Source organism: Lolium rigidum, chromosome 4 (assembly GCF_022539505.1).
Source record: "Lolium rigidum isolate FL_2022 chromosome 4, APGP_CSIRO_Lrig_0.1, whole genome shotgun sequence".
NCBI lineage: Eukaryota > Viridiplantae > Streptophyta > Magnoliopsida > Poales > Poaceae > Lolium > Lolium rigidum.
In genome coordinates this window covers 3821525-3842233 of record NC_061511.1, presented here as the reverse complement: position 1 = coordinate 3842233, position 20709 = coordinate 3821525, and positions in this window count along the sequence as shown.

Genomic DNA, 20709 nt, shown 5'->3' with positions numbered 1-20709 from the left:
CCCTGGTTGTTTCACCCATTTGCAAGACACGGGTTTTGCCCCCCGAGTCCATTCAGCTACAGCGACTTCCTGATCTCCTACAGAATCTTCATCTTCTTCCATCTCGATCAGGGCAACGCGCTTGAACTTGTCCTGGTACAATTCCGGGTGGCGCTGTTCATACGATGTCAATTTCTGAACCATATGCGCCAGTGAATTGTAGTCCGCTTGGAAGGTCACGTCTTTGAGCGGCGCGCGACAGCTCGCTATCGCCAGCTCGATCGCTTCCTTCTCAGATAAGCGAACCGAATAACATCGGTTCCTGACGGTCCTGAAGCGCTGGATGTATTCAGATACCGTCTCTCCTCGCCTCTGCCGAACTTGGGTTAGATCGGCAATGCCAGCTTCAGTAGCTTCTGAATGGTATTGTATGTGGAATTGTTCCTCCAGCTGCTTCCACGTCCGAACCGAATCTGGTGGCAACGAGGTGTACCACCCAAAGGCCGGACCCGTGAGAGATTGTGAGAAGAACCTCACACGCAGCTCGTCTAAAGCTGAGACCATGCCCAACCGTGCCAAATATCGGCTCACGTGCTCAATTGAGCTGGTTCCTTCTGATCCACTAAACTTTGTGAAGTCATGGAGCCGATACTTAGGCGGTAGTGGGATTAGGTCATACTCGTTGGGATACGGCTTGGAATAGCCGATCATTCTCTTCTTCGGCAGGATGCCGAACTGATCTCTCATGATTGCGGTGATCTCATCCACCGTAGGAGCTGCAGAAGTTGAGCGTTCATGACTTATTCCGGTGGCATATCTAGCTAGCCACGCCTGTTTCTCAGCATCTGCTCCGGAACTCCTTCCTACTCCAGCAACTACTCCTGTTCCGGCGACCCTTCCTGCCGTGGCAGTCCCTCCTCGCCGTAACCTGGCTCATCCAATTGTTGCGATCCGGCATGTATGTGCACACGTATCCATGTGGAATCTCCTTGGGCGGCTCATACGAGGAATTGGTAATCGCCGGGATCACCTCCAACCTTGTAGACAACGTACGCCGGCGAACCTTGTTGCTTGTGGAGCTGCCATAGCGTACGGCGGTGGTGGCCTCGGTGTAGAACGGTATCTCTCCCTGATGAGTTCCCAGCGCAGGTCCTGAAGGAGAATACTGATGCTTCATGATTTCTTGCACCACGCGAAGCGCAACACGCTCCAAAGTGTTCACCAGGCTCTCAGAATGCCGATGTAGAGAACGAGCAACGGCATAGTTAATTTCCTGCCGCAGGGCTCTGGTACGTTCATCCGAAGGGAGAGTTAGATCTAGTCCCTCTAACGCGCCTTCGGGTTGGAACCCTTTGAACTTGATCCCGTGCGAACGGGTCTTCTCGAAAGAGCCGATGAGATCGGCTTCGAAGATGGCCTTGAGATCATCATATTTCTTCTTGTGCTCAGCAGGCAGATCTTCGTACTTGACCGGTTCTTCCGCCATCTCGGATGTTGACGTGGATGTTGCGGAAGAGTATCCCACCGGGCGTGCCAGAATGTGTTGCCTGCCAAAACCCACCGGCGAGCAGTGGTTAAGCAACACGAAGAGCCGGGAGGCTTCCAAGACTGCAGGGGGCCCTGGTCCCTCGACGTCGTCCCGCAAAATGTTCCGGCACACGTCCTGGCGGTTGCAAGGGCGTGCCACCTGACCTATACCTGGTCAGGAAGGTGTTGGATTGCTTCGATTAGTTTCCTGCGTGGTGGACACGTAAACATTAAATACGAGCCCTATCGGCTCTCAGGTTGCCCTGTGGATCGGCTCAAAGAGCCGATCGCCCCATGGCTTACGTCGGGTTAACGATGACATGGGGCTCCTGCTTGATCAATATAAAGTTAATCTAATCTACGACAGTTTAGGGTTTTCACCGCATGATCGGAACATCCTGCACGTAGTTGAGCCTAATAGACACGAAAGATAATGGAAAACTAACCCTAGAAGAGGCCTAAAAACCAACGTTAAGTTAATTCCCGGAACATCCCTCTTAGGACTAACAAACCAAACCTTACGTACTACCGGATCGTTCAACCCGTTTGCAAGGCCTAACCATACAGATATTAAACCAATCCTTGAAGAATCAATGAGCAACTATAACAGATTGGATCTACTAAATAACGAACAAGCAAGGTGCTGCCCTTACACCTAGGTAGGCATAAGGGCAGCTAGATATCGAGGGGCAGCATAGCTAAACAAGCATGTATAAGAAAAACATCCATGCGAGCCCCAAAATACCTATGATAAATAGTGCTACTCGCCATCAACAACGCTTCAGCACGAGCAACACAAGGTAAACGAATAAACGTACGCTGCGTAGATCGCAAGATGCGATCTAGGCAGCATGATGCTTACCCGGAAGAAACCCTCGAAGGAAGGGGTGGCGATGCGCCTGATTTGTGTTTGTTGTGAACGTGATTGTCCTCCTTTCTTGATAACCCTAGATACATATTTATAGTCCAAGGGACTTTCTAATTCGGGCGTGCACCTAACCGTGCACGGGTTAAACTCTATCTTTTAATTCTAAACTAAGATGTGATCTACTATATTGCAGATACACGGGCAATCTAGCCCAAACTCTTCGTGCAAGGCCGCTTCGAAGATGCTCCACGCGTATATCCTTCAAGCCCATCTTCACTTACGACCCATCTCCTGATTTAATGTGTTGCCTGCCAAAACCCACCGGCGAGCAGTGGTTAAGCAACACGAAGAGCCGGGAGGCTTCCAAGACTGCAGGGGGCCCTGGTCCCTCGACGTCGTCCCGCAAAATGTTCCGGCACACGTCCTGGCGGTTGCAAGGGCGTGCCACCTGACCTATACCTGGTCAGGAAGGTGTTGGATTGCTTCGATTAGTTTCCTGCATGGCAGACATGTAAACATTAAATACGAGCCCTATCGGCTCTCAGGTTGCCCTGTGGATCGGCTCAAAGAGCCGATCGCCCCATGGCTTACGTCGGGTTAACGATGACATTGGGCTCCTGCTTGATCAATATAAAGTTAATCTAATCTACGACAGTTTAGGGTTTTCACCGCATGATCGGAACATCCTGCACGTAGTTGAGCCTAATAGACACGAAAGATAATGGAAAACTAACCCTAGAAGAGGCCTAAAAACCAACGTTAAGTTAATTCCCGGAACATCCCTCTTAGGACTAACAAACCAAACCTTACGTACTACCGGATCGTTCAACCCGTTTGCAAGGCCTAACCATACAGATATTAAACCAATCCTTGAAGAATCAAGGAGCAACTATAACAGATTGGATCTACTAAATAAGGAACAAGCAAGGTGCTGCCCTTACACCTAGGTAGGCATAAGGGCAGCTAGATATCGAGGGGCAGCATAGCTAAACAAGCATGTATAAGAAAAACATCCATGCGAGCCCAAAATACCTATGATAAATAGTGCTACTCGCCATCAACAACGCTTCAGCACGAGCAACACAAGGTAAACGAATAAACGTACGCTGCCTAGATCGCAAGATGCGATCTAGGCAGCATGATGCTTACCCGGAAGAAACCCTCGAAGGAAGGGGTGGCGATGCGCCTGATTTTGTGTTTGTTGTGAACGTGATTGTCCTCCTTTCTTGATAACCCTAGATACATATTTATAGTCCAAGGGACTTTCTAATTCGGGCGTGCACCTAACCCTTATTTATATTTAATATTTTAAAATTTTATGATCATGAGATTAAGATTGGTTCACTCATATCCTGAGTCTTTTACCGCTTTCACTATTGATCATAACTTTTCCATGATTTGCCTCGCGCTCGTGAAAAACTTTGTACTGTTTTTGCCGCCTAAGGCTCCAGTACGCTACACAATTTCCGCCTTCGGGCGTTAGCTTGAGTTTTCTGGCCTACACGTTTTCTGTTGTTTATATGTGGATTCCTTAGTAGTGACATTTCGGTACTTAAAACCGGCCTCTGTTTCTGAGGTTCTTGATTGTTTCGCTATTAAGCGCTATCGCCTCAGCAGATGTTCTGTGTTTAAAGTTTGCCGTCTCGCGAAAAGTCAAGCATATAAACCAGAAGAACGGATAAACCAGATCTTGCTTAAAACATATAAATTGCATTAACTGTTCAAGATAGTCGAGTTGTTTTCGCCTTGACAGTTTTATGTTGTTCAACTGCTGCATAGTTTCAGCTTCAAAACATTTGTTCAAAGGCTGTTTTTGTTCCTCCTTACATTTGTTTGTTGAACATGGTCAAAGAAACAATTTAATACAAATGTGTTTTTGTGTTTATATATCAGGTACATGACGCTTGGACCTTCAACAGTCCTCGAACTAAGGTGTTTTCAAGCAGACCTAGCAATCGCGAGAAGCCCAGGGAAGCTAGCCGGATCCATATGAGATAAGGTTAGGCGGATCCGTAGCATGCACTAGCTGGAAAAGCAACTTGAGTCTTGATTCCGCTATGCTTAGCCGGAACCAACCCTCGGGGCTGCGATTTTGATCTTAAGTGAAAAGTGTGTTTCCTTTCAAGTATTAGTGCTGGAAATTTCCGCCTAGATGCTTGGGATTTACACTATTCCTTAGTCACATATAAAGATAAAGCTACTCTAAGTGCTCCAAGCCGGATTTTCAAGTAAATTCACCTTGGCGCTCGGGGGCTACATCGATGAAGTTCGCTTTGGAGCAACTAACCAAAAAATTTCCACCTTGACGCTTGGGGGCTAAGTTTCTGAGCATCGAGTCTCCTTGGAGCAAGCCGACTCAACGCTCGGGGGCTACATACATATGGTTATGTCAAGAAAAATTTCAAAGATGGCGAAAATCTGGCTAACTAGTCGGATCCGCACCTAATTTTTTGGTAGCCGGATCCGCACCTAATTTTTGGTAGCCGGATCCGCAACTATTATTTGGTAGCCGGATCCGCAACTATTTTTTGGTAGCCGGATCCGCTCCTAATTTTTGGTAGTCGGATCTGCACCTCAATTTTTGGTAGCCGGATCCGCACCTAATTTTTTGTTAGTCGGATCCGCACCTATATTTTGGCTAGTCAGATCGGAACCTACATTTGGCTAGTCGGATCCATACCGAAGATTACGTTGGATGGTGTCTTCAAATAATCTGACCATTGGATCATGAAGTTTCCGACCAATACTTGGTTGGAGATATGAAGTTTGGAGTCCTTCAAGATTCTCTATTATTCGTTCCAGCCAAAGGATGAAGATACATGCGTAAGCTGAGCTAGACGGAAGAACGGTGAAATCTCGGAGAACTCCGGGGGCTACTGTTGTGGATATACTTCATAGGTATACCATCGACATGGTCCGATTCCGGCAAGCCCGGGTGGCCCACAGATGGTGGTGATGGCATATGGCCCACCGGGCAGCCCAGTTGTTGTTGATCAAGATGGAAGATGTCCAACCCAGGAACAAGGAGTCGGATCCGAACCACCCTATAAGGTAGCCGGATCCGAACCGCCCTATGAAGGTAGCCGGATCTGAACCGGCCTACAGAGGTACCCGGATCCGAACCGACCTACAGTGGTACCCGGATCCGAAGAGGTCTATGCCAGGAGTCAGATCCGTGAAGGCCCATGAAGGAAGCCGGATCCATGACGACAAGTTAGGAATAGGTGGATCCTTGACGTACACGGCAAGACATTGTACCGTAGTTAGGCAACTTGTATTCCGGGTAGGACTCTCCATGTAAACCCTAGATCCGTGCGCCTTTATAAGCCGGATCCCGGGAGCCCTGAGGGGGGATCTCGAGCTAGAAGCGAGACAACCACAACCTTTGTAACAACGCGCAAGCGCCCAGATAATTCCAGACAAGCAGCAGTAGGCCATGTCATCGTGCAGGTGTTCCGAAGCTGGGTAACCCGCGTACCACCGTCCCGTGTGCACTCCGCCCTATGGCCCCTACTTCTTCTCCCCCTCGTGAGGATCCCTCCTCCGGGGTACCGTCGATTAGGCAACGACATGCACGGGTTAAACTCTATCTTTTAATTCTAAACTAAGATGCGATCTACTATATTACAGATACACGGGCAATCTAGCCCAAACTCTTCGTGCAAGGCCGCTTCGAAGATGCTCCACGCGTATATCCTTCAAGCCCATCTTCACTTACGGCCCATCTCCTGATTTAGCCAAAATCCGGTGATAACAGGTTCTCACACTTACATGTCGGTATACGAAAGAAGAGATGCCATAAAATCACAAGCTTTGGCTGATTTCCTGGTCGATTGGGCGGAAATGCAATATAAGCCACCAGAACAGAGATTGGAATACTGGAAGATGCACTTTGATGGATCCAAACTCAAAAAGGGTCTAGGTGCCGGTGTGGTACTCACCTCACCTAAGGGAGATCACCTCCGGTATGTTTTGCAAGTACATTTCAGAGCATCGAACAATGTCGCTGAATACGAGGCTCTGATCCATGGGCTTAAAGTCGCAAAAGAAATCGGTGCACACCGGATCATTTGCTACGGAGATTCAGATCTTGTGGTGCAACAATGTTCCGGAGATTGGGACGCAAAAGATGCCAACATGGCTTCATACCGGTTTCACGTGCAAAAGATTCCCGGCTTCTTTGAAGGGTGTGAGTTTCACCATGTGCCACGGGCTGAAAATGAAGCCGCGGATGCTTTGTCCAAGCTAGGTTCATCGAGGCAAGAAATTCCTCCCGGAATAGCCTTGGCTCATTTAGGAACACCATCGATCAAACCATATCCAGAATCGGAATCAATTTTTTGTACCGGAATCGCACGTTGTGCCAATGGATATTGACGAAGGAAACCCGGGGACTGCTCCGGCAAACTCGGGGGCTGCTCCGGCAAACCCGGGGACTGCGGTGTCCATACCGGAACAAGCAATGCTTGTGGATAGCATGGAGATAGACGAACCGGTATTCTTGGTTCGAGAAACACCGTCCTGGGTTAAACCTATTAAGGAATTCCTGATCAACGGCACCTTGCCGGTTGACGAAAACGAATCGAGAAGAATCCAGCGGAGGTCAAAAGCATACACTTTCATCAATGGCGAGGTGTACAAGAGGAGTGTTACCGGTGTCCTTCAAAGATGTGTGGAACCGGAAGAGGGAAAAGAAATGCTTGTGGAAATTCACCAAGGAGAGTGTGGGCATCATGCGTCATCAAGGGCGCTGGTGGCAAAAGTATTCTGGCACGGTTTCTACTGGCCAACTGCTCTGGAAAATGCTAAGGATTTGGTGAGAAAATGCAATGGGTGCCAGAGGTACGCCAAGCAAAACCATACCCCAGCATCCGGATTAAAAACTATACCGTTAACTTGGCCATTTGCTGTATGGTGCCTTGACATGGTTGGCCCATTCAAAACTGCAAGGGGAAACATGACCCACATTTTGGTCATGGTGGATAAATTCACCAAGTGGTTGGAGGTAAAACCTATCGCAAAATGTGATGGGCATACCGCAGTGAAGTTCTTGAAAGATGTTATTCTCCGATATGGATACCCACACAACATCATTACTGACAATGGCTCAAACTTTGCCCAAGGAGAATTCAAGCGATTCTGTGAGGATAATAATATCTGGCTGGATTTGTGCTCAGTGGCACACCCACCGGGCAATGGCCAAGTTGAAAGAATCAATGCGCTGGTACTTTTCGGCATAAAACCAAGGCTCATTGAACCACTTGAAAAGTCGCCAGGATGTTGGCTCGATGAGTTACCATCAGTGTTGTGGAGCATAAGAACGACTCCGAACCGGTCTACCGGATACACTCCATTCTTCATGGTTTACGGAGCAGAAGCGGTCATACCAACCGACATTCTCCATGATTCACCAAGGATGCAACTCTATACCGAACAAGAGGTAAAAGAGGCCCGAGAAAACGATGTGGACTTGCTAGAAGAAGCAAGAGAGCCGGCGTTGGCAAGAACAACCATTTACCAGCAGAACCTCAGACGCTATCATAGCCGGAAGGTTAACCCGAGAGTTTTCCGGGAAGGAGATTTGGTGTTACGCCTAGTGCAACACACTGAAGGTCGGCATAAACTTTCACCTCCTTGGGAAGGGCCATTCATTGTGAGCAAGGCTCTACACAATGATGCCTATTACTTGATTGATGCACAGGAATGGAAAGAAGGAAAGGCGGACAAATCCGGAGATGAGACCAAGCGTCCGTGGAACATAGCGTTGTTGCGTCCTTTCTACTCCTGAGTTGTACTGTAAGAAGTTCCTTTTTGTACCTTATGTTATGAATAAAAGACTCCGGCACCTCGAATGTTTCTCGGGGACTGCCTCTATCAAAGTTGCATGAAATATGTTTATTTTTTCAGTTTACCGGTTGCTTGTTGAACATTTTTTCTTTCCGGTTTAGTAACGTGCTAAACCTACCGGAGTATTCGACTCTGCTGCTGTCCGCAACCCGGCTTCATGGCAAGTAAGATAAACCGGTAGGAATTAAGCACGTGAACTACGAAAAGAGAGAGTGGGAACGGACAATCCGGAAAAGTTTAACTAACCCCGGTTCTACCTTTTTTTTGTGAAAAATTTCGAATTATTCCTAAGTTCAAGAAAGTGTTCGCTTGGCAAAAGAACTTTGTAACTCGTACGCCAAAACACCCAAAGAGGTAGGCAGATGCAAAGGGAAAGAACAAAGTGTGCATCAAATTGGATGCGGAAATGATTCCGGAATCTTCACAGTACAAGATAAAGGCAAACAACAGAGGCAACGTGCTAAGTTAACAAACCAACTTAATTTGATAAACTACCGGTTAAAAAGACACCGGCATGAAAGTTGTACCACAACCAAAAGGCTAAGTTTTATCCTACATCATAAACCCCGGCATACCGGGGTAGAATTTAACAGACGTTGTCTTCTTGAGCATCAGGCACATCAAAGATAGGGTAAAGGCATTTAAGCAGCGGGGGCTTCAGGGGGTGCGTCGCCGGCTCCAGCAGCTTCCGGTGGAGTGTCGCCTTCTCCGGCATCCTCATCTTCCTCCTCTTCCTCCTCGTAATCGCTGAGGTAGTCTTGGACATTGGGAGGAGCAGGGATGAAGGTGCGGATCGGGGCGTGCTCCGCTATCTGGTAGGCACGGTCCTTCCGCTTCGCGGTGAGGACCGGATCCTTGTCAGTGGGAGCGTCGCGGCGGAGGCTGTGGAAGGAGTCCAGATCCAGGTCTTCATACCAGGAGCAGGCGATGCGCAGCGCCTGATCTGCTCCGGCGCGGGCAGCTGAGCACTGCCACTCACGGATCCTCCGTCCGACACCTTTCAGGCGTTCGGAGGCGAGTGTCAGGTTGGCCGGCACCGCTTCCTCAGGCCACAGCACCTTGAAGAGCTGGAGCGCCACGTCGGGAAGATCGGCAAGATGCCGGTCCACCGCGCGCATGTGCTGAACCCGGGCGGAGAGCGCGACCAGATGATCATAGGGATCCCAGGGCGCAGCCAGATTCTTGAACGCCTGGGCAACCCGGCGATATGCCACCTTCTTCTGCGCGTGCACCTGCGAATCCGGAAAGAGCCCTGCAAGACAAAGAAGAAAAGATAAGGACATGATACCGGAAGATATAAGCTTATAAGCAAAAAACCGGAAAAGATAGAAAAGAAACTTACGAAGGGCGAGCGCATCGGTTTGCATGACCAGCTGGTCATACTCCTTCTGCTCCGCGGTTAGAAGGGCGACCCGATCTTCGGCTGCCTTCCGCGCCTTGCTCATCTCCTCCAGCTCCGCCCGCAGCACCGCGCTGGAGTTGGTAGAGTCCTCCAAGACCTCCGACAGCTTGGCCCCGGCTGCTGCTTTGGCGTCCTTCAGCTCCTTATCATGCCAGAGCCCAGCTTGGATGACCTGGTCCTTGAGCCCCTGGAGACAAGCTCCTGGGCGTCCAGAGCCTTGCGGTGGTCCTGGATAAGCTGGTCCTTTTCAGCTGGAATCCGGAGAAGAAAGCGTTAACAAAAATGTAACCGGTAAAACACAGAAAGGCAAACCAACCGGAGAAAGAACAGTACCTTGAAGGTTGCTGAGCTGGGTCTTGAGGGCCTCGATGGAGGCTTCCGGAACGACTGTTATGCAAAAAATTCATAAGTGTTGAGAGGGAAAAGCAATACGTAAGAGAGAAGCCGGGTGCACAAAGAAAACAAACCTTGGCAGTGGCTGTGGGCCTCGGCAAGATCCCGGTGCTCCCACAGAAGCTCCTCGAAGAGGCGCTTCCGGGCGTCCGCCGTGCTCTGTTTAAGTAAAAAAGAAAGTGTGAGGATGCCGGTTTTCGATATCTTTAAGGAAGTTTCGTGCTCAGAGCTGCGCTCTCAACTCGAAACTCGGGGACTGGGAAGATATACATAATTGTGAAAGAGTAAAAACCGGAATGTTTGTAAGAAGAGATTTGAGTTTTGATAAAACTTACCGCCACATTGTTTGTAGCGTCGTGCCACGCGTTGTCAAATTCTTTGACCTCGCGCCGCAGCCGGCTGAGGTGTTGAGCGGTGTTCCAGGGGCCAGCGGGATCGAGTGCCGGCATCTTGTCCTTCCCCAGCCCGAGCGTCGCCGCGGAAACATCCGCTTGATTCCACTTCTCAGCGTAATCATGAAGATGCCCCAGGTTGGCTCCTCCGCGAGTGAGTTTGGTAATTCGGCCCAGCGAGGCTGGAGCCGTTTCCCCGGCAACGATGGCGGCGTGGCCGGCGTGCAGTACGATGGACTGCGCGCCGGAGGCGAGGGAGCCGGTAGAGAAGCCCACCGCTGACGCACACGTGGTTTTGGCCGCTGCGGGTTCTTGGCTTGGCGGCGGAGTTGGCGGCTTGGCTGCAGCAGACCCTCCGGCTGAACTTGCCGGAGGAGGCATGGATGTGGTCTTGGGCGGCGCGGAGGCGTCAGGCGCGCCCTGCGCTAGAGTGGAGCTTGCCGGCGCGGAAGATTCCGGCACGGTCTTGGAGGGGGAGGAAGCGGAAGCTTTCTTCTTCTTCTTCTTCGGGACGGTGGAAACCAAAGGTTCCACCCTCCCGGCAGCTTCGGTATCGGCGCCGATGTTGCTGGCGCTAGTGTTTGGGTTCTCTGGAGGGGAGATGATGTCCTCCTCCGCGCGGTGGTCTGGGAGTTCAGGGGCCGCACGCCCCGCACTTGTTGTGCCCCCCAGAGGGGAGGCAGAAGAGTTGCCGGCACCAGATGGTACCGGACTTTGTTGAGGAGGAGGTGAAGGCCTTGCGCCTTCTTCAGAGCTTTCCGGAGGGATGCCGGAAGCGCTCTTGGAGACTTTGAGCGCTGGGCTGAAAGAGATAGAAAAAAGAAAGTTGGAAAAGCCAGCCGGAAAAAGAAGTTTGTATAACAAAACGAAGAAAGGATGGAAGCTTACCCATCAGCGACCGGCATCTCGCGCTTCCAGTATTGCCTCACAGAGGGCTTCTTCGGGCGCTTCGTAGGCGGCGCGTGGCTCGAACCGGTATCCGGCTCCGGTGCCTTATGCTTTTGGCCGCGGCCGGTGAGTTTGTCAATAAACTCATGGCCGACCTCGGCCTGCAGCGGAACCACGCGTTCCAGGACCTGCGGGTTGGTGCTGGCTGAGGAGCGTCTACAAAAAGATAACCAATGAGGAAACGAAAAGGCTAAATACCTCCAATATAGTAACATCATCATCGGAACCGGAAGCTTCAGACGAGAAGTTACCGGGGCGCGGGGTGTGCGTGCGGCCCATCTTGAGGTCGGTCCAGTGCACGTAAGGATCCGGGTCCTCCGTGTCCAGATCCCGCTTCTGGCGAGGGCCTCGTTTCTCCGCAGCAATGCGAGGAAAACGCTCCTTCGCCTGAAAAAGAATGGAAAAACAGTTAGCCACAACATAAAAGCTATCGGTAAAACAACCCGGATTACATAATCTCTTACTTCGTCACTTGGAGGATTGGTGGTGCTAAGAGGAACCTTGCCCCATTCCTAGTCCATCGGCATAGAGGTTTGGCAGATCTGCCTAGCCTTAAGGACTATGTCCTCCTTGCTGAGAGGGAGGCCGGTGATCTTGGTGGGGTCGCGAGGACCATACATTTCACTTATCTTATGAGCCCGGCGCTGGAGGGGAAGCACCCGGCGTGAAATGAAGGTGCGGATGATGTCATCAGAACAAATGTATGACTCCCTCATCATCTGTTCCATGAAGCGAACAATCCGGTTGGTCTCGATATGCCTGTTCCCCGGATTGTAGCTCCAATTGGCCTTCGTGGGCACCTCCGGATTAAAAGCTGGCAGATTGATGAGATCTGTGGCGCCGGTGTTCTTCACATAGAAAAAGGTCTCTTGCCATGCCCGGCATGACTCGAGACCGGAGAATTTAAAAAAGGGGCTCCCTTGGCGGGAGCCGATGATGCAAGACCCGCATTGAACGGGGGGTTTGGGCTTAGGAATTTCCTTGCCCTGGACGGAATTAATCCGAAGGGAAAAGAAGCGAGCAAAAGTATCGCGAGTAGGGCGGAGGCCTATGCAGCCCTCCATGAAAGAAACGTAACAAGAGAGGTAGAAGACGGCATTGCCAGGAAGGTGGTGAGGCTGGAGTTGGTAAAAATCCAAGAATTGACGGAAGAAGTCAGAAGCAGGAAGGCCGAAGCCGCGCTCGAAATGAGCAAGAAAAACGACAAACTCACCGGGTTCAAGCACCGGTTCAATCTCGTCGCCCGGAAGCCGGCAGGATACTTCAACCGGTATCATCCGGGAGCGGTACAGCCAATCGATTTCATGCTGCGTCAGGTTGGAGCCCTTCCAGGCTCCGCGGGTGACACCGGATAGATCTACTCCGGAACCTTGGCCGGAGCTGCTGGCCTCTTGACCTCTTCCGGTATTAGACTCCATCTGGGAAAGTTCAGCGGAAAGACCGCCAGAAGCTTTGCTTCGGTGGCTATTGGAGGATGATTCAGAAAGGTACTCCTCACTAGACATACAGGTCTACAAGACGCCGGACTCTACCCAAAAACCAGTTTCCCAAGATCTAGCCTCGCGCGAAGATCTACGAGTAAGAGAAAAACAGAAAGAAAAGAGAAAGTAAATCCCCAAATGGCCAAGAACAAGAAGGCAGAAAGGTAGAGAGCAAAGAAGCATTAAGGCTAACCAGGGGCGGCGTGAAACGCTGAAGATGGTCGCCGGAGAAGCAGCGAACCTGCAGTCGCCGACGAGGTCCGACGAAGAAGAAGAGCAGAGGTCGCCGGAGAGTGTACGGTGCGGCGGCAGTAGATGTGCTGCGGTGAATCACTGCGCGGCGAAGCTCGGCGAGGCTCGGCGGAGTCGCGGCGGAGATTCCCCTGGCGGCGAAGCTTTGGCGGCAAACGGCGGTGGCGAAGGCACGAGGAGGCAGAGAGCTCTGAGTGCGCAAAGGAGTTGTGAAAGCGGAGAAAGGGAGGAGAAGGAACCGCCCCCCTTAAGTAGGAAGAAGAAATAGCGGGCTGGCAACCGCTGGGCCGCGGCGGTTCGCCTCGTGGGCCGCCACGTGGCGCACGGATACACGCGCGAAAAACAAAATGCCACAGGGTCGCCGCATGGATCCAGAATGGCCAGAGGGATCCGGTGTGGCACATTCAATGCTGGCGTAGAAGTCGAAGGGAGGTGACCCCTGACACTGGCGCGTCAGAAACAGTGCGCATGTCTCTGACAGGCACTGTACCCGAGAAATCCTCGACTTCACCGAGGAAAGTTTAAATGTCGAAGATACCGGAATGATCCGGAGAAAAAGAGGAAGTTCGGCGATGATGCCGGAAAGTTCTATATGGGTACCGGAAAGATTAAACCGGTACCTTGATGATGGGAACCTGGCATGGCCCGTCGGATAAGATCCACCGGACTATACCAGCTTCGGGGACTAATGTTGGGGGATGACTCCCGGTATGCCAAAGGCATGCCAAACCGGATGGTTTGGGCTATCAAGATACCGGTTTAAAGTTTAATCCGGGCTATGAACTTAAGCATTCGGCTAAGGAAACCTATACCGGTATGCCCAGAAGGGGTATGCTGGAATGAGCTAAGAAGATACCGGATTACCGGTATAGGCTACACTATAGGACGTCGGCAAGACCGATCAAAGATTCTCTCAGGAGCTAGAGGACAAAGGTGAGCTAAGCAAAGTAGCTTTAAACGAAGCCATGACGTAAAAGACGAAGGTGACGCCAAAAGCAACCGGAGAACGTCAGCCTCCCTGATTAAAGAAGATACCGGCGTCACCTATGATTAAAGTAGCTTTGTAAAGTAGTTTTTCTGTTCAAAGATGCCATTAGGGTTTCTTCCCCTGTAAGCCACCCTCTCCCCTATATAAGGAGAGGGGGCATGCTCCTTCGCGGGCACGACGATCCTGTGTAGAGAAACCGGTAACCTTGTTTGATCATGGAATAGAGAGATCTAGAACAGAGTTCTTCCTTGTGTCTTTCTTCTTCTACCTCTGGCCTTGGCCAAGTTCTTGAGGAAAGCATCCGGAAGTTCATCCTATCTGATAAAAAACCCTCCCCCGAATCATCTAGCGTCCATTCGGCCCCAACTTAAGCCATCCCATGGCATCTGTCTGTTCGCCACGACGACACTTAGGTACTAATTGAAACCATTGTTCTTTGAATCGGCAATGTGAGGTTTACTAAAAGTTTGCAATAGGACTTAATCATTTCTTGATTCTTTAACAATACGGTACCAGTCCGTAAAGTTACTTGTCAGATTTAACAGTATTTCTATCTCAATTACAAGACTAGCGCATGGTAGAAAACGGATGCCAATTCTACAAATTTAATTCAAAATACTATTCAGACTATGTTCATGATAATTAGTTCAAGTTTTAATCTAATTACTAATGAACTCCCACTTAATACAACATCCCTCATAGTTGTTAAGTGGCACACGATCCACATCCACTACACCAAAACCGATCATCACGTGAGATGATGTAGCTTCAATGATGAACATCAACATGTTGATCATATCATCCATATGACTCGTGTTCAACCTTTCGGTTTCCGTTGTCCCGAGGCCATGTCTGTACATGCTAAGCTCGTCAAGCAAACCCAAGTATTTCCGCGTGTGCAACATGGCTTACACCCGTTGTATGTGAACGTAGAATCTATCACATCCGATCATCACGAGATGCTTCAAAACGACGAACTGTAGCAACAGTGCATACGAGGGGAGAATACTTTATTATATTGATATTAATGTGAGAGATCATCTTATAATGCTACCGTCGCGATCTAAGCAAAATAAGATGCATAAAGGATTAACATCACATGCAATTCATATGTGATATGATATGGCCCTTTAGTCTTTGCGCCTTTGATCTTCATCTCCAAAGCACGGACATGACCTCCATCATCAACGGGCATGATCTCCATCATCGTCGGTGTAGCGTCAAGGTCCATGGCGCCGTCTTCATGGTTGTTCACCGTGTGTAGAAACTATTACAACTACTTTGAAATAATACTACAACATGAAATATAAAGACAACCATAAGGCTACTGCCGGTTGCCACAATACAATAATGATCATCTCATACATATTCATCATCACATCATGACCATATCACATCACCAAACCCTGCAAAAACAAGTTAGACGTCTTCTAATTTGGTTTGCATATTTTACGTGGTTTAGGGTTTTTGAGTAAGATCCAATCTACCTACGAACATGAACCACAACGGTGATACTAGTGTTGTCAATAGAAAAAGTAAATTGAATCTTCACTATGGTGGGAGAGACAGACACCCGCAAAGCCACTTATGCAATACAAGTTGCATGTCGAGCGTGGAGCAAGTCTCATGAACGCGGTCATGTAAAGTTAGCCCGGGCCGCTTCATCCCACCATCCCGCAAGATGCAAAGTACACGAACTAAAGACAACAAAAGCATCAATGCCCACAAAACCATTTTGTTCTACTCGTGCAACCAATCTATGCATAAACACGTCTCTGATACCACTGATGGGATTCGTAGCATAGAAAACAAAAAATTTCCTACCGCAAGAACGAATAACAAGACAAGATCTAATCTAGTAGATGGTAGCAACGAGAAGATCATGAGACTAACCCTTGAAGATTTCCAAAGCCTAACAAGATTAGATATCGTGGTGGATGTAGTCGATCACTTGCCGCTTGCAAAAGCGCGTAGAAGATCTTGACGGTGCCACAGTCGGGCAGCACCTCCGTACTCGGTCACACGTTCGGTGTTGATGACGACGTGCTCCTCCCCGTTCCAGTGGGCAGAGGATGTAGTAGATCCTCCTCGGAATCCCGGCAGCACGACGGCGTGGTGGCGGTGGTGGTGGAGAACTCCGGCAGGGCTTCGCCTATGCGCTGCGGGAGTAGTATGTGGAGGAGGAGAGGCTAGGGTTTGGGGAGAGGGGTTGGTGCGGCCAACTCATGGCTTGGTGTGGCCAGCCCCCTCCCCTTGCCCCTCTATTTATAGGTGGAAACCCCCAAGAGTTGGACTCCAAGTCTTCGAATAAGACCCGAAACCAAAACTTGCCAAAAGGACGAAACCTACCCAAGGTGGGACTCCTACTCAAGGTGGGACTCCCTGTTATCACCAGATTTTGGCCAAATCAGGAGATGGGCCGTAAGTGAAGATGGGCTTTGAAGGTTACACGTGGAGCATCTTTGAAGCGGCCTTGCGCTAGGAGTTTGGGCTAAATTGCCCATGTATCTGTAATATAGTAGATCGCATCATGTTTAGAATTAACAGATAGAGTCTGGCCCGTGCACGGTTAGGTGCACGCCTCAATTAGAAAGTCCCTTGGACTATAAATATGTATGAGGTCACAAGGGATATACAAGGAGACATCCCATGGTGTATGCTCTTTGCGGATGATGTGGTGCTAGTCGATGATAGCCGAACGGGGGTTAATAGAAAGTTAGAGTTGTGGAGGCGAACTCTCGAATCGAAAGGTTTTAGGCTTAGTAGAACTAAAACTGAATACATGAGGTGCGGTTTCAGTTCTACTAGGCACGAGGAGGGAGAGGTTAGCCTTGATGGGCAGGTGGTACCGGAGAGAGACACTTTTCGATATTTGGGGTCCATGTTGCGAGAAGGATGGCGATATCGATGAAGATGTGGGCCACCGAATCAAGGCTGGTTGGATGAAGTGGCGCCAAGCTTCGGGCGTACTACTGTGACAAGAGAGTGCCACAAAAGCTAAAAGGCAGGTTTTATAGGACAGCTATCCGACCTGCGATGTTGTATGGCGCTGAGTGTTGGCCAACGAAGAGACGACATATCCAACGAGTTAAGTGTAGCAGAGATGCGCATGTTGAGATGGATATGTGGCCACACAAGAAAGGATCGGGTACGGAATGACGATATACGGGAGAGAGTTGGGGTAGCACCGATTGAAGAGAAGCTGGTCCAACATCGTCTCGGATGGTTTGGACATATCCAACGGAGGCCTCCGGAAGCGCCGGTGCATAGCGGACGGATAAAGCGTGATGAGAATGTTAAGAGGGGTCGTGGTAGACCAAACTTGACATGGGAGGAGTCCGTTAAGAGAGACCTGAAGGTTTGGAATATCGACAAAGATTTAGCCATGGATAGGGGTGCGTGGAAGTTAGCTATCCACGTTCGGAACCATGACTTGGTTTCGAGATCTTATGGGTTTCAACTCTAGCCTACCCCAACTTGTTTGGGACTGAAAGGCTTGGTTGTTGTTGTAAGCATCATGCTGCCTAGATCGCATCTCGCGATCTAGGCAGTACAAGTTTATTCGTCTACCTTGTGCTGCTTGTGCTGAAGCGTTGTTGATGGCGAGCAGCACTACTTATCTTTAGGTGTTTAGGGGCTTGCATTGATGCTTTCTCGTGCATATCTGCGTGGCAATGCCGTCCCTCGACACCTAGCTGCCCTTACACCTATCTGGGTGTAAGGGCAGCATCTTGCTTGTTCGTTACTTAGTAGATCCGATCTGTTATAGTTGCTCCTTGTTCCGCAAGGATTAGTTTAATATCTGCATAGTTAGGCCTTATCGCTGGGGTCGGATGATCCGGTAGTGCGTTAGGTGTTGTTTACCGTTCCTACAAGGGATGTTCCGGGAATTAACGTTATGTTGGTTTTTAGGCCTCTCGTAGGAGTAGTTTGCATCATCTTCCGTATCTGCTAGGCCCGATCACACGTAGGACGTTCCGGTTATGCGGTGAAAACCCTAAGCCGTCGTAGATCGGTTTAGCTTTGTTTTGATCAAGCGGGATCCCCATGTCATTGCAAATCCAACGTGAACCATGGGGCGATCGGCTCTTTGAGCCGATCCACAGGGCAACCTGAGAGCCGATAGGGCTCGTATTTAATGTTTACGTGTCTACCATGCAGGAACAATCGAAGCAATCTAACACCTTCCTAATCGGGTCTAGGTCAGGTGGCACGCCCTAGCAACCGCCAGGACGTGGCTGGAAGACTTGCGGGACGACGCGAGGTGCCGGGGTCCACTAAGCGGCCTTGGGAGCCTCCCGGCTCTTCGTGTTGCTTAACCATTGCCCGCCGGTGGGTTTTGGCAGGTAACACATTCTGGCACGCCCGGTGGGACTTCTTCTGCAACATCCACGTCAACACCGACATCCGAGATGTCAGAGGAACAGATCACATACGAGGATCTCCCTGCGGAACACCAGAAGAAGTACGATGAGCTGAAGGCCATCGTTGAAGCCGAACTCATCGGCTCCTTTGAGAAGACCCGTTCGCACGGCATCAGGTTCAAAGGATTCACGCCACAAGGCGTCCTCGAAGGGTTAGATCTCTCTCTCCCTTCAGAGGAACGTACCAGAGCCCTGCGACAGGAAATTAACTACGTGGTGGCTCATTCGCTGCATCGGCATTCTGAGAGCCTGGTAAATACGTTGGAGCGCGTTGCGCTCCAGGTGGTGCAAGAAATCATGAAGCATCAGTACTCCCCTTCAGGACCTGCTCTAGGGACTCACCAGGGAGAGGTGCAACTCCACACCAGGCCACCATTGCCGTACTCGATGGCAGCTCCACAGCAACAAGGTTCACCGGCATACGTTGTCTACAAGGTTGGAGGTGATCCGGGCGACTATCGGTTCTTATATGAGCCGCCCAAGGAGATCCCGCACGGATACGTGTGCACGTTTGTGCCGGATCGCAACAAGCTGGACGCGAGCGATCCGGGCTCCGACAGGGAGGGATTGCCGGAGCGAGGAGCAATTGTTCCGGCGAGGAGGGACGAGCTGCGGCGACGGGGAGTTTGGGGGCGGACGGCGAGAAACAGGCGTGGCTAGCCCAGTATGCCACTGCACCAATTCATGAAAGCTCAGCTGCTACCTCCTCCACCGCGGATCAGATCAGTGCAGTCCTGAGAGACCAGTTCGGCATCCTGCCGAAGAAGAAGATAATCGGCTATTCCAAGCCATACCCCAATGAGTTTGACCTCATCCCACTACCACCTAAGTACCGGCTCCCGGACTTCACCAAATTCAGTGGGTCAGAGGGATCTAGCTCAATCGAGCACGTGAGCCGATACTTGGCCCAGTTGGGCATGGTTTCAGCATCGGATCAGCTACGGGTAAGGTTCTTTTCGCAATCTCTCACCGGTCCGGCTTTTGGATGGTACACCTCGTTGCAGCCAAATTCAGTGCGGTCATGGAAGCAGCTAGAGGAACAGTTTCATACACAAAATCATTCAGAAGCTACCGAGGCGGCATTGCCGAACTAGCACGGAGTTCGGCAAAGGCGAGGAGAGACAGTGTACTGAATACATTCAGCGTTTCAGAACTATCAAGAACCGATGTTATTCGGTTCATTTATCTGAGAAAGAAGCAGTCGAGCTGGCCGTGGCAGGCCTTGCAGCGTCATTCAAGGATCTGACGTTCCAAGTGGAGTACAACTCGCTGGCGCACATGGTCCAGAGACTGACCTTATATGAACAGCGCCATCCAGAACTGTACCAAGACAAGTTCAAGCACGCGATAACCCTGGTCAATGCTGGTGAGGATGAAGATTCTGCGGAAGATCAGGAAGTCGCAGTAGCCGAATGGACTCGGACGACGATACTGTGTCCCGCAAATGGGTGAACCCACCGGGGCCTCCAAGAGGGTTTGACTTTGACGTGAGCAAAGCTGAACAGATCTTCGATCCGCTACCGAAAGAGAAACGAGTTGAAGCTACCTCGAAGGCCACAAGATCCCTACGGCACAAGAGATAAACAAAAGGCCATACTCGCAAATGGCATCATACGTTCACGCACGCCACCAACAACCGCAAAGTATTGCGCGCACAAATTCGGATGGCGATAGAATCAGGCCGATTAACTTTCGGACAGTTTGCCATGAAGGTAGACATGCGTCCGTTTCCGGACGTCAACATGGTGGACCTAAGCCACTCCATAAGAGAGCCAGGGTTCTCTTTTGATGTCAATGTGGCAGGGCTTGTGGGCCGCCATGGCAAAGATAAAGCAGAGAGCAGCTACTCCCATGGCAAAGATACATCAGAGAGCAGCCACTCTCGTGGCAAAGATAAAGAAGAGGCCGTTCCACGCGACCGGCCCCAAGATGATGACAGACGATACCTAACCGAGGAGGAGGTGAGAAGTATACGGTATCAACGCCCACTCTCCGTGCATCTCCTCAACAAATATGAGCAGCAGTATGACCGACGTCGGCGCTACGACAAAGACGATGAAAGATATCATCGGTCAGATGCAGCGGACAGGAGGTATCGTCAGCATGACAGAAACAACGACGGGTACGAGCATCACGCTAGAGGGAGGTCAAGGGAGCAAGACAACATGGATAAGCACTAGAACTGTCCTTTCTTCAAACATTGCTGGG